Raw genomic sequence first — 15,142 nt, forward strand, 5'->3', positions numbered from 1 at the left:
TTTCCATTGGGGTGTTCCCCCTGCGGATTTGGTGACAGGGGAGATGGAAAACCGCACAAAAGAAGTAACATGCTGCGGATTTTGTACCGCGGAAAAATCCGCAGCGTCTGCACAGCGTTTTTTTTTCCATTGATTTTAAGGCTACTGTACATCACAATGCGGATATGCAACGTTTCTGCACAGTAAAATCCGCTGCGGATCTGCATCGTGTGCACACAGCCTTTGTGAATTTTTTGTATCTTACTCCGGCGCTCCCTTCATCCAGACTGGCAAACTAATGACTCGAGTCCATGTGTTCTCTACCAGCATTTCTGATAGTACTTTACATAGGGACCTGTACCAAAATATTTTGCCCTTACAGAGGGAAAATAACCCGTAAAGCCTTGTATGGGATTGATAACCATGGCTGCTCTCCTTGTTTCTGGACGTGTCCGGTGTTGCAGCTCAGCCATATTTATTTACACGTGGCCTAGCCGTAATGCCGAGCACAGGCCAATGGCAAGGGGGGGGGCTATTTCCAGAAGAAAGCCATATTTTTTCCATTTCATACAAAAATAATTGCAATAAATCAGACACAATGTTATGTTCCCTTTCTGTAAATTTATCTTTTCTGTTTAGCCAATCTTATTTTAGGAGCCCAGTCCTACTTTTCCACAACTATGGAAGCATTTAGGCTTTCATGTATATTTTAGTGGAGTTGTAGCCTGAATAAGACAAGGAGACGGGTCGTGTTTCGCCCTAACCATATGATTAGCCGAGCGCAGTGTCCGGTTACATGTCCTGTGAATGGACCGCCGCTGGCTGAGCATGCACTTCGTCAGGATGTCCTCACACACTGGAGCACTGACTGTCTGGCTGGCGATAAGACATGGATATGTTTTTTAAGTTTCCACCATAAATACTCAAAATTCCTCCAGTCCTAACATCTGCGGAAGGAGAGAAAAGTTCAGAGCAGGAGAAAGACTGGATCCCCGATGTCTGATTACCGACACGATTGCTCCCATGTATGTATGTGGCATGGCCAGTCGGGCCTGGGCTAGGTCATATATTTTTTATAGTGTTTTGTATATGTGTTTGCTAGGTTGTTTGGTTGATATCTATAATGATTTTTATACTGATACGTAGTAGTAATTGTATATTAAGTCTTCATCGTGGTATCTTCTGTGAGTCCCCAGACTGTAGAACCTGGAATTCTGGCAGATTGTGATGACACATTCTGTATATACATACATATATATTGTATCCACTGACTTCAGAACATTTACATCAAGATGGTCTAATATGGGCAGGAAGGGAACGGTCTATCCTTGCTCAGAGTGAGAATCCCCACTACAAGCCTGTACACGGTCGGTTGTATGTCGTGTCTATATGGGGGGACCTGCTCCTTTATATACATAGTAAACGCTGTATTTACGCATGGTTATAATGCTGTGGTTGTACCATTACAGGTCCAGAGGTCCCCATACACATTACATTACCAATTTTGACTGGACCGGCTCAGTATGGTGTCCTTACAAATCTTCCGTAATCAGATGATGAGAGAAAGAAGAATCGTTTATAATAAAGTGGTATTCACATTTCCAATGCCCTACCCCAATATGTAGTAGGTGTAATATTATAAAATGCCTCCAATTTGAAATGTAGTATAGTTCTTCTGATTCACCATGTGCAGGACACTGCAGTATCCATGGTTACGACTGGTAACTGTCACTATATATGAATTGTCGGAAACATGGATACCTAAGCTACTGCAGTGCCCTGCACATTGGATAAGGGACATGGCGAATCAGAAAAACTATGCTACATTTCTAATTGGATGTATTTGCTAATTTTATTATTATTACATCTACCACATATTGGGATTAGGATCTTGGAGATGGGAATACCCCTTTAAATTGAAACCCTTTAATTCTTTCTGGAGACGAGCCGCTGCATTGAAAACACATGATTGCTCAGCTGACCCGAGTGTTCATAGGTATGAAGGGGGGGGGGGGGTACTAAAGTGGATGGGCACCTTAAAGGGGTAGTCTGACTTTGCTCACTTCAGCGGGCCCCGGACGTCAGTCTTTTAATACCTGCCTGGTGTAATGGATAGGACGGGCACACGATACCTGCCTCTCTGATCTTGCGGTGGAGAAGCCGGATTACCCCCTTTGCTTTTCTCTTTAATGCTTATACTGTGACTAGGTGATAAAAGCTGAATGTAGAGAAAACGCTTTAAATCCAAGCCGCACTTATCATGTGCAATATTAGGGCGTCGTGTCATAGGCCCTAATAAGGGGGCTGCCGGGATCCAGCGCCTGCATTTTGGGTGGGTGTATAGTGAAGCTTGCCACGTTGGGGATCCCCTAGATTTCTGTAAACTCTCCACCCGTTTTTACCTTTTAGTTTCGGGCAGACAGATGCCTGAGAATCGTTTCCGAGCTGCGTCCACCGTAGAGTCGCCTATCGCCGCTGCCACAGCGGTCCCCCAATGGCTTTCTCTCCTGGTATTTACAGGGATTAGAAGAAGGGAAAGAAAAAAGCTTTTTGCAGCTGTTTGCTGAGGATTTTCCGCATTCGATAATGTGCCCCGACGGTGTGCGGTACAAGCTCATTAGTGTGAAATAATAGGAGGCCGTTCTGCCCTCTGATTAGCATTGTTATGGTAACGCATTTCTAAGCAGCTGTCACCTGTTCCCGTTTAGTTATTGGGACAGACGTCCCACCGATCAGTGGTATATTAGCACAGATCCCATGGACCCGGGCCACCCTGCACCACCCAGGTCCTCGCTGCGGCTCCCAGCCTTGGAACTGGCGGCACTTCTGTCTGCTCCTCCGCAGCGCTGATAAGGTTACTAATGTGTCACTCAGTGGCTGTCATCGGGCAGCTGGGTGTCTAAGAAGCTTTATGTACTTAGGTGTGTGCGTCTCGACTCTCGGTGATCTATTATTGCGTGCTGCCATGGCAACCAGGCTGTATTTATAGAAGGCAGCGGTTGTCACAGAGATGTATCCGCCCTTGGAAACGTCATATTGCTGGGATCTCCAACCTGCTGCCGTGGGCTAGTGGAGCGTCCCTTTCATATACATCAGATGGAGTCTTTTGTTACTCCATCAGATGTGTATGAAGGGTACGCTTCCCATTTTTTTCCTGTCTGTACAGACGATGGAATCATTTTAGTTTCTTCCCACAGTGTCCGGCACCCAGCAGTGAAGACCCTAATGATGAATATGCACATAATTTGTTGGATTGCACGAGATTTTAATTAGAGTTTAATTGTTTTGAGCAACTTTTTCAGTTTTAATCTATCACCAGATATCACAGTTCTAATGTCAGCGCTTTTAATCCTGATGAGACTGGTGTACTCACTTTGAAGAAAAGGTTCAGGTTGACTGTATGATCTGGAAGTAATAATGCGCCTGAGTCCAGCTAACGTTTACTTTAATTTTAGAAAAGGAAACGCTCAGAATTCTGGTATGTGCACAGAGTTTACGCTGTGTTTTAAGGAGTGTTTTGGAGCTGGTCCGCTCTAAAAGATGCCAGAAAAATCGCTAGGGAAAAAAAACGCTTTTTTTTTTCCATATAATTGTAAAATGACTTGCTGGTCATATGTGGAGTATTTTGAGACCTCTCCAAGTTTAGGCACTGACCAATCAAAAAGAAGAAAGTTGGGGTATGTTCCTAAGATCAGGAATTGTTGCGGGTTTGAGGCTGCGTATTTATGGAGGGTGAAGACCGCAGCGGACAGATGTTACAGCCCAGTGGGTGTATGTATCCGCAGGTGACTGTGCACGCATGTCCACGGTGCACTCATAGTCACCTGCGGATCACCCGCGGACACGGACATGTGGTGTTGTCTTTCAAGACCATAGCATGTCAATTTCTCTGGCGGATATGCTAATCTCCACAACACAAATGTGATCAATAGAATGTATTGAATGTGGTAAATCCGCGCGGTTCAGTGAACACATGTGGATTTATCTGCATTCAATAGAAGGCAGCGCTTTGGACTCCGCGAACATGCACTGCATCCAGTGCGCTGCTAGGTTATGTGGTACCAATCCAGAACTATCTCTTCAGGGGGAAAAAAAAAATCTCTACAGGAAATGCTTGAAGGGAATCTTCCATCAGATTTTTGTTACACTATCTGAGAGCAGCATGATGTCGGGGCAGGGACCCTGATTCCAGCAATGTCACGTACTGAGCTACTTGCTGTTGTTTTGAGACCATGCCTCTTTTAACTGCTGTAGATCTAGCAGTGCTCTGAATCCTGCTCTCCGTATAACCCCACCTACAAATTACTTTCTCCATCTCCTCCGCACTTGTTCTCAGATTCTCTGATGTGAGAGGATCGGAGCACTGACACTCGGCTCACGCTCGCAGCAGAGCAGGAGTCAAGGGTAATTAGCATATCACATCCAATGCCATACGCTAGTGTGACTCCAGCCTTAAGCCCCCGTTACACACTGCGATATCGCTAGCAATATCGCTGTAAAGTCACCGATTTTGTGACGTTGCAGCGATATTGCTAGCGATATCGCTGCATGTGATACTTACCTCCGACTGGCTCCCCCGCTGATTATCGCTGATCGCGCGAGAAGCTCCTGGATCATTTCTCGTCGGTCACTTCCTGCTGGGGCTTCCTGCTGTGACGTCGAGCGACGCGTGGACGCGGGCGGGAGGACGTCAGGATCTCCGCGTCTGACAGGTAAGTAGCGACCCCCGTCCCCAGCGATGTCGCTGGTGAGATCTGCCTGTGTGGCAGCTCACTAGCGACCACCTAGCGATGCACCAGCGATCCTGACCGCGTCATATCGCTAGTCGGGATCGCTGGTTCATCGCTAGGTGTAACAGTACCCTTAGAAGTACTCCAGCTTCATCAGGTGCAAAAACTCTGTTTATTAATACCTGCCTTTCTGATGGTACCCAGCGGGAGACCGTTCTTCATCTACCTGTCACTTCTCTCCCTCCTTGTCCTCTTCCATCAGCATCAGCCAATTTTAGGATGAAATGACCGGAGCCATCCGTACCTGCTGTGATTCGCCCCTTGAAGTTGTGATTTCCTAGTAGCTGCTCTGAGACCCGGGAAATACGCCGGGGAGAGAGTCGTCGTTTGCAGCTTATTTCCTCTCCTGTGCATCCCCCCTCCTGCCTCGCTGTCCTCGTGGCCGAATCACACACTTTATGATCATTTTTTTTTGTATTTGCACTTTAGATAGATTAATGAACATCTTTTGTTGATTTTTTTTTTTTTTGTGACTGTTTTTCTTTTATAAAGTTTTGGCACCGAAATCTCATTTACATAGCATTAATTAAATCCTCAGAAAAAAAAAATCCCAACGTATGCATGTAAATCGCATTTGCCAATGAAACTTAGAGTTGTCCTATAAACAAAATTTATCGCCAATCCACCGGACAGATGAGGGTCTGATTGCAGGGGTCCGGCTGCTGGGGCACCCCCTTCTCCGGATTGGTGGGAGTCTCAGGTCTCCCTGTGATTGAAGCGACCACCACTCCTACGGGCAGGACTTGTCAGCACTACCGTCTTGTCTGTTTTAATAAGTACTTTAAAAATTGTTTTCATTAAATAATTTATTAGTCTGTCCCTTAAATCTGTGATGTTCCTGTTATTCCTCTTGCAAATGAGTGAATGCATTTTAAGTTGATGTTACCATTCCCCCTTTCTTAAAAGGATGTGGTACTGTCACCAATCCTCAGCTAGAAACACCAATTTGTCAATTTTTGCATTCTAGGATGAAAGACATATTGAAGAGGTCCTCCTCTTTAATGGAGCGGTGGTTGCGTATGTCCATTGGTGCTCCACACAGGGGGATGTGGGACCCTAGTTCCATATATGTACATTTATCACAAATATTTTGGGTAGGTGATTGGTAGCCTTGGTTCTGGGGGCAGCCCCTTTAACCTCTTCCCGACGTGTAACCTATAACCTCACATGTCCGGTGCTGATGTATACAGCAAGCTCAGGAGCTGAGCCCGCACCATACTTGGCAGATGCCTGCATCTACCCGAAACGGCGTTTGCTCCCATTGGTACTGTCTAACAATATACATGCCACCGTCAATCACACGCAGCGACGATAAAATAACGTGATCGTCGGTTTGGGCCCTCGCGTCACAGACGTAGGGTGTCGATGTCTTAACCCTCGAAAGAAGGTGAGGAAGAAAACGAAAGTGCAAGAATAAAAAATTGGCAGCATTAGGAAGGGGTTAAAGTAGACCTTTCATCCGCAGCCTGTTGTAGTTTTGCAACAGCTGGAGACTCGACTCCCAGCATGCCTCCACAGCCTTTTCAGTGTATTCTGGGAGGTGTAGTTCCCCAACAGCTGTAGAGCCACGGGCAGAGGATCTTTTCTATAGCGATCGCTCTGGTTAATGGCCGTGCGAAGGTTACACCAGGAACTTCGGGAGGAGCGCGGATGGCCGGTTTCATAAATAGATATTTGGGTTAGAGGGCAAGTGGTGAGCGTCCTGTCACCGATTGTTTGGAGGAGTCACACAGGAACGCAGCGGTCAGTATACCTATAAAAAGAATAGATAATCTCTGTCAGGAGGGCGCAGGGGCATTATGCCGAGGATTTACACCGCCAGTGTATAAGAAAATCCTCCTACCAATGTAGTAGACAGTCTGTCCTGGGGTACAAACGCCAGATAGGAATCCCTCCGCAGCAAGTCCTCATTATTCATATGTGAGGTCTGAGCGGCCTTTTAACCCCTTAAGGACGCTGACCATTTTCTTTTTTGCGTTTCCACTTTCTTCTTCCTCTTCTTCCTTAACTTTTTTTTTAGTTTTCTGTCCACACAACCATATGAGGGCTTTTTTCTTTTTAGGACGAATTGAAGGTTTGAATGACACTATTTACTTTACCAATGAAAAACAGACAAAACTTCCAAGTAATGTGAAATTGGGGAAAAAAGCAAAACGCAATTAGGTTTTTGTTTACAGCATTCATTGTGCACCATGTGAGCAGAGGACGTGCTGCTGATATGATTGTTTTGTCCCCATACATGTCATTCATAGTCAGACTATGTAAACAGGCCGCTAAATGACGTATATATATGGGATCAGTGCTCTTATAGCTGCCTGAAATCGGTGTGAGAAAACACAGGAAGACATTAGATGTTCAGGCCTCACTCAGACCTCCATTTTTCTCATACAAGTGCTATCGCTGGGTTTTATGGATTGCACTCATTTGGTACAATCACATGTCTGTGATTTTTTTCACCGATCCAGAGGTCATTGGAAAACTCCAGGGATATTCCTGGTTTTGGTCTCAGGGTTGGATCGGAATTGGTATTGCAAGTCAATGGGTCCGTGAAAAAAATCAAATTGCACTCAGATGAGATCCTATTGAGATCCGATTTTCATGGACTTTCAGAAAGGAGAAGGTGCATTTTTTTTATTTTTTTATTTACGTATGAGGTACACTGAAAACACTCTGGTCACACTCTGATCAAACTGTAACAAGTATGTCACGCACGTCTACTGAGAGAGCTGAGTTTAGACGATCATTACGTATTAGTAATCGCAGGTCTTCCATTTAACCTGTTTGTGGTGTTCCTATTGAATAGACTTCATTTCCCTTGGCGCTGGAGAGGTTAACGAATCTTTGTATGCTGGTTGGAGATGTACAGCGCCATCTCACAGCTGCTCCTGACCTCCTCTTCTGTAAAACCTGGCCAGACCTTCTCATTCCTGCCTGTGAAAGTTTACTTCCTGGCTTGCTGGAGTTGGTGTGCTGACGTTGGAGTTCGTAGTTGCTGCTGGAGATTGTCTGCTGTTTTTGGGTGTATACTTTCTCCATTATCCTATTCCCATTTGGATAGTGCCTTCCTATCCTTCCCTATATTCCTCTCAAACCTTTGTGAGTGTTTTTGTATGTCAGGGTTTTTTTTTTGTTTTTTTTTAAATCCCTGTTTGTCTTGCGTGTTTGTACATTAAGGCTATGTGCACACGCTGCGGATTTGTATCTGCGGAACCGCAGGTAAAATGACCTGTGGATTGGCCAACGGTTTTCCTCTGCGGTTTGAAACCTGGACAATGGAATAGGGGGCAAACCGCAGCAGAATCCACAGAAAAAATTGACATGTCAATTCTTTCTGCGGATTCAAAACCGCAGCTTTTCCGCAGTTAAAAATCCGCAGCATGTGCACAGCAGATTGTAAATCACATAGATTTACATGCTACTGTACACTGTCTGCAGAACTGCTGCAGATCCGCAGCGGCCTAAACCACAGTGGATCCGCAGCAAAAAAACTCAGCATGTGCACATAGCCTAACATATTTGTCCCAGGCCTCCTGAAGTAGGAGGAGGGAACAGCTTAGGGCATATGAGGAGCATAGTAAGGTCGGAGTCTTGGGCTTCTCTACCATCAAGAGTACCCCCGGAATAAGGATATAGAGGTTCCCAGTTCCAGGGACTGCTGAACCCCCCTCCCTTCCTTACTGAAGACCGTCACAGAGTGACACAAACTCTCTGGTTATTTTGTTCTCATACATGGATAAATTGAACTTGGTACCTGGAGCTGATATGAGGCCTGTGATACGTGAGCTTTGTAGTTTTATGTGAATATTTATTGATGGAGGACTGGGCTACGCTGGTGCTTTCTGCCCAGGATGTGTCCGTGGCTTGTGACATGTCTTTTCTGGGGCATGACCTGGCACTTTCTCCCAGTACAGTCCCTAAGATCTCCTGTAGTCGTAGCTCCCATGCTAGTCACAGTGACGGGGCTGTTCCCGTGTGTGACGCGCAGTCGGCTCTGCTTCCTGTAGCTTTCTAAGTGGCAGTGAATCCACAGGGTGTCACTGTATAATGGGAAACCTGTTCCTCGGCTCTCGCCTGTATTTCTCTAGTTGCCTTTTTTTCCCTTGTGATATAATCACTGCTATCATCCATGCTGCCACCTCAGAAATCTCCCGCCAGCCCGTGTACTTTATAGGACAGCCATACCATATCTGCCCTGACAAGCTGCTGTACCTAAGTGATAAAGCTGTGGGCTGGGGAGCGTCAGTCAGAAAACATCAGCTATTGACATTAAAGGGGTTGTCCGGGCTTTTCACATAATCTCAGTGCATATCTGGGCCGCAGAATGCTGACAATAAGTAATTTACCTTCTGTGGCCAGTCTGCACGGTTTCCAAGATATGATCTCTTGCTTGTAAGAAAAACGTCCAGGGGGGAGGGGGTGTTCTGGCATTGAAATGAGAATTGGTCGTTTCCTCCTACTCTACTAAAAACCTGCCTTCTATAGCAACAACCCCACCCTCCGTAGCTACAGGCCCTCCCCGACCACATGAAGAAGCCCTCATCACACAGTAACAAATCCTCCCCCTCTAGCAGCCTCAGTGCAGAGAGCAGGACCACCCAGCTGCTCCTCCCCCAGACACACGCTGAACAGTGATCTATGGAAAGTGAAACTAGTGAGGAGGAAATGTATGTGAACAATCACTGACCTCTGAGGCCTAATGCTGGAAAGATAAATGGAGAAGAATGGTCTCCCTGCCCTCATCCCCTACAGAACGTTAAAAGTGATTGTGGTACACATATCCATTCTGTATGACTAAGAGCTGTCCTAATTTTAATGCTCTGTAACTTACTGTCATTCACTTGTTTTTAGTAGACATTTCCTTATCACTGTTCTACCAGCACCATTGGTACTGAAACGTTCTTCTTTTCCCAGGATACATTGCTCCTTGTATTGTACTTGCCTGCCTCAAATTAAAAACACACCCCTGTGTTATATCTGTGTAGTTTGAAAGACAAGACCAGAAATAGCGAGATAAAGACCCGCTACCTCCTCCTGCGGTTTGTCGTCCCACCCCCCTTCCTGCGGTATAGTCATCCCTCTCTTTTTCAGATTGACATCACTAACCAGGTTGTTGCGTGACAGTCGTCTTACTGGGTAGGGGATTTCTTTCCTCCTTGTGACTGTCCTTGTATAATTGTTTTATGTCACTTCCTTTGAGGTAATTGTGACTGTTTTCAAGTACAAGTGCAAAGAAATCATTTATCTCATGTCCAGTTCATAGTGAAACGCGCCCCGGATAGTTTCTCTTTGTACATTTTCCACTTCTCTTTCCCTTACAAGTCACAAAATGTCTAAAAGCTAGAAAAAAAAAATCAGTTATTCTTAAAACCTCATTGGATGAGTTTGCTCAATTGTTGTGATTCTGATATCCCCACATTTCTGCCGTATAGAAAATGTCCATTTCTTCATATCCATTCTTATCCCATGATTTATAAGAAAGAACCTGCAAATATTGTATAGGACAACAAAGCTTTTAGTAGAAGCGTTATTTTACTGGGGACAAATATGCTGACTAAGAAGGGGTTTCTGAGTAGTGGATATCCCCTTTAAGTGCAGTCAGGCCTTGAAAAAATGTTTGGTCATGCGAATTGGTCCCAAGACATTATTTCTGACAAATTAAAAGGGACTTGTCATAAATATGTTACCTGGTGAAAATGCCACTGCTCTCCTGAATCTGGCGTAGCTTTTTTTTTTTTTTTTTTTTTCTTCTGCATCTCTTCGTTCCCGAGATATGGTCTCCCTCTCCCCTGTATACAACGTAAACTTGTTAGCCAAGAGGGTGTGAAGAGACCAACATGCCACACCCACTTGGCTTTAAAAAGCTAGATTTGGAAACCATGAATAGGAGGTCATATCTCAAAAACGCAGAGGAGCAGGAAGAAAAGAAAAACAACGCCGTATTCAGGAGAACAGCGGCATTTCCAGCAAGTAAAAAATAAATTTGTAGCAAGTGATGGGTCCTTTTAACAAGCTGTGAACATTTTAATCTAGGATGGTTTTAATGCTGCTTCTCCAAGTATTTCCCACAAACTATAACTCGCTCACTTGACAAAGACTTTTCAGTCGAAACGCGTTGATCTATCAACATGTGCAATATACCCGACAGTATTATTTAAAATGGAATAATTTTTAGCTGTTGCTAACATCGCTGGATCTTTCCTTCCTGCCATTTCTTTCCATAACTCACACGCTATATTATTCAGATTTTTTACCACAATGCTGTAACTTTCCTTTGGAAACCCCCTAAAGTAGGGGGCACCTGCGGGTATTTCTCAGAAACCGCATTCCAGTAATGAAGAAATATCAAAGGTTTCCTGTGGTTGATGGTTAAATCTGTTCTGGTTGTGAGGCAGTGGCTGGTGGTGTGTGGTGGGCATACAGCTGAGGCCTTCCTTCAGTCCTGGGCTGGTTGTGAGGCAGTGGCCAGTGATGTGTGGTGGGCATACAGCTGACGCCTTCCTTCAGTCCTGGGCTGGTTGTGAGGCAGTGGCTGGTGTGTGGTGGGCATACAGCTGAGGCCTTCCTTCAGTCCTGGGCTGGTTGTGAGGCAGTGGCTGGTGGTGTGTGGTGGGCATACAGCGGAGGCCTTCCTTCAGTCCTGGGCTGGTTGTGAGGCAGTGGCTGGTGGTGTGTGGTGGGCATACAGCTGAGGCCTTCCTTCAGTCCTGGGCTGGTTGTGAGGCAGTGGCCAGTGATGTGTGGTGGGCATACAGCTGACACCTTCCTTCAGTCCTGGGCTGGTTGTGAGGCAGTGGCTGGTGGTGTGTGGTGGGCATACAGCTGAGGCCTTCCTTCAGTCCTGGGCTGGTTGTGAGGCAGTGATGTGTGGTGGGCATACAGCTGAGGCCTTCCTTCAGTCCTGGGCTGGTTGTGAGGCAGTGGCTGGTGGTGTGTGGTGGGCATACAGCTGAGGCCTTCCTTCAGTCCTGGGCTGGTTGTGAGGCAGTGATGTGTGGTGGGCATACAGCTGAGGCCTTCCTTCAGTCCTGGGCTGGTTGTGAGGCAGTGATGTGTGGTGGGCATACAGCTGAGGCCTTCCTTCAGTCCTGGGCTGGTTGTGAGGCAGTGGCTGGTGGTGTGTGGTGGGCATACAGCGGAGGCCTTCCTGTGGCCCTGGGCTGGTTGTAAGGCAGCCGCTGAGAATGTGTGGTGGGCATACAGCTGAGGCCTTCTTGTGGCCCTGGTCTGACTGTCAAGATAGCTGTCAGCTGGTGGTGTGTGGTGGGCATACAGTGGAGGCCTTCCTTCAGTCCTGGGCTGGTTGTGAGGCAGTGGCTGGTGTGTGGTGGGCATACAGCTGAGGCCTTCCTTCAGTCCTGGGCTGGTTGTGAGGCAGTGGCTGGTGGTGTGTGGTGGGCATACAGCTGAGGCCTTCCTTCAGTCCAGGGCTGGTTGTGAGGCAGTGGCGAGTGATGTGTGGTGGGCATACAGCTGACTCCTTCCTTCAGTCCTGGGCTAGTTGTGAGGCAGTGGCTGGTGGTGTGTGGTGGGCATACAGTGGAGGCCTTCCTTCAGTCCTGGGCTGGTTGTGAGGCAGTGGCTGGTGGTGTGTGGTGGGCATATAGCTGAGGCCTTCCTTCAGTCCTGGCTGGTTGTGAGGCAGTGGCTGGTGGTGTGTGGTGGGCATACAGCTGAGGCCTTCCTTCACTCCTGGGCTGGTTGTGAGGCAGTGGCTGGTGGTGTGTGGTGGGCATACAGCGGAGGCCTTCCTGTGGCCCTGGGCTGGTTGTAAGGCGGGCACACAGTTGAGGCCTTCTTGCGGCCCTGGTCTGGCTGTCAAGATAGCTGTCAGCTGGTGGTGTGTGGTGGGCATACAGTGGAGGCCTTCCTTCAGTCCTGAGCTGGTTGTGAGGCAGCGGCTGGTGGTGTGTTGGGCTTTCAGCGGAGGCCTTCCTGTGGCCCTGGGCTGGTTGTGAGGCAGCGGCTGAGAATGTGTGGCGGGCATACAGCTGAGGCCTTCTTACGACCCTGGTCTCGTCAGATAGCGGTCAGCTGGTGGTATGTTGTGGGCATACAGCGGAGGCCTTTCTGCGGCCCTGGGCTGGTTGTAAGGCAGCCGCCGAGAATGTGTGGCGGGCATACAGCTGAGGCCTTCTTGCGGCCCTGGTCTGGCTGTCAAGATAGCTGTCAGCTAGTGGTGTGTGGTGGGCATACAGCTGAGGCCTTCCTTCAGTCCTGAGCTGGTTGTGAGGCAGCGGCTGGTGGTGTGTTGGGCATACAGCGGAGGCCTTCCTGTGGCCCTGGGCTGGTTGTGAGGCAGCGGCTGGCGGTGTGTGGTTGGGTATACAGCACAGTCCTTTCTGCGGTCCTGGGCTGGTTGTGAGGCAGCGGCCGGCTGGTGGTGTGTGGTGGGCATACAGTGGAGGCCTTCAGTCCTGAGCTGGTTGTGAGGCAGCGGCTGGTGGTGTGTTGGGCATACAGCGGAAGCCTTTCTGCGGCCCTGGGCTGGTTGTGAGGCAGCGGCTGGCGGTGTGTGGTTGGGTATACAGCACAGTCCTTTCTGCGGTCCTGGGCTGGTTGTGAGGCAGCGGCCGGCTGGCGGTGTGTGGCGGGCATACAGCGGAGGCCTTTCTTCGGCACTAGTGCTGCTGCCCTCTATGGCGGAGCTTTATGATGCCTCAGACTGAGGTTTCTGGTGTTTATACTGTGAGACATTCCAGCGAGAGCAGAGACTTTTCTCTGGTAAAGGTCATACTCTGAGCCTGTAGGAGCGGGCTTGTTGTCTCAGGAAGTAATGATTAACATGTATGGCTGCCCGCCCACAGAGTACTGTACGGCACCGCACTTTCTGTTGTCATTACCCTGTGTTTCCGCATCGCATTCATATGAGCTGTGACTACTAAGAAGCAGCCATGTATGTAACGCTTAAGATTCCTGTGTGACCGAGGAGTGGTGTCTGCTCAGCTGCCGTGTGCGGATCACAGACGTGTGTTCCCGACTTCCATCCATTGCTGTAAGTGACACCGCCAGTAACACCCTTTATTCTTTACAGACTTCTGTGCCGAAAGGAGTTCAGATTATTTCTGTGTTACATGAGTGGTCACGAGACCGTCGGGTCTGTCATGCTAAAACGGTGAGATTGAAAGATTGTTCTAACTTTTTTTTTTTTTTTTGGCAATCGCTCTATGTAACCCTAATAGGACATCGGGGCTGGTAAGTCGTATGTCTTGGGTTAGACATTGCAGATCAGGCGGTGTGAAGGTTTGTCCCATCACTGCAATGTAAAGGGATTTCCATCTTAAATCGTATTCCAAGTAATAATTGTAAATTAGGATTCCCGCCAGCGATGCCAGGCTGGCCGTTATCAAAGTCAAGCCACTGTGCCCCTATCAATGAGGCCGTCTTCCATGATTTGGTTTTTCTTTACAAACTAAAGGAAGGAATTTCCAACGGCACGCTTCTTCTTTATATTTTTTCTCTATTATTAGCACATTTTACTAGCAATGTGTTTATTTTTCACGATTATATAGCGACATCATATTCCACAGCACTGTACAGACCTCATCATCACTGTCCCCATCAGGGCTCACAATCTACATCCCCTATCAGTATGTCTTTGGAATGTGGGAGGAAACTGGAGAATCCGGAAGAAACCCACGCAAACACGGGGAGAACCTACAAAGTCCTTGATCCTTATTCTTGGTGGAATTTGAACCCAGGACCCCAGCATGGCCTGTATACAGTGCTAACCACTGAGCCATCGTGTATGGGTGGAGCTTTCTTTTAATGGCGGACATGACATGTCACAGTATCTCCGTTATGTGATGACAGCTATATTTATCTCCTTAATGCTGCAAGAAATTTCTAGTATTTCGATCAGACCTTAATCCAAGATTGCCAATGGCTTAAAATGGTTCAACCACTGCTTAATGCAGATCCAATGTGTCATTCTGAGTGACGCTTCCCATTTCTGCCGGTGATGTACCAGGGTCCGGGGAAGGATTAGTCTCGCTGTCATTGGATATGACAGATCTGTTGACGATCCGGATTCTATGCTAATAGATGAGGTTTCCTCATTCATATGTGCAAGCTTTAATATATTTTCTCTGTGGATATTAAAAATCAACCTTGGAAATGATAACCCGACCATTGATTTGTCCATATTCTGTGTGGGAAAAGTTGCGACAGTGGGTATAATCCTCCTGTGGATGTGGCACGGAGGCGGCTTGTGGGTGGAATTTGAGGCAGATTTCATTGCGGAATATATTCTGCAAACCATACGACATTTCTGCCATGTGATCAAACCTTGACAGGTGGATTAAGTGCAGATACCGCGGTGGTGACAAGTCCTCAGCATGTGTCTGCCAATGTGGTAGGTATGACCGGTAGGGTTA

The 15,142-nt window shown here is 47.3% G+C and overlaps 1 protein-coding gene across 3 annotated transcripts in view; it reads left to right on the plus strand.

Annotated features, from left to right (window-relative positions):
• The window catches only part of RNF19A (ring finger protein 19A, RBR E3 ubiquitin protein ligase), an 86,919-nt gene that overhangs the window by 34,621 nt on the left and 37,156 nt on the right, over positions 1–15,142 (plus strand). Inside the window, exon 1 of one of the 3 annotated variants that reach the window (XM_073550447.1) lies at positions 13,618–13,761. The exons of the other annotated variants lie outside the window; for them this stretch is intronic. The gene's annotated coding sequence lies outside the window, so the exon portion shown is untranslated. Of the gene's footprint in view, positions 1–13,617; positions 13,762–15,142 lie in introns of those variants that run through there. 3 annotated transcript variants of the gene reach the window in all.

Source organism: Dendrobates tinctorius, unplaced genomic scaffold (assembly GCF_039654945.1).
Source record: "Dendrobates tinctorius isolate UK_male_01 unplaced genomic scaffold, ASM3965494v1 ptg000165l, whole genome shotgun sequence".
Lineage (NCBI taxonomy): Eukaryota > Metazoa > Chordata > Amphibia > Anura > Dendrobatidae > Dendrobates > Dendrobates tinctorius.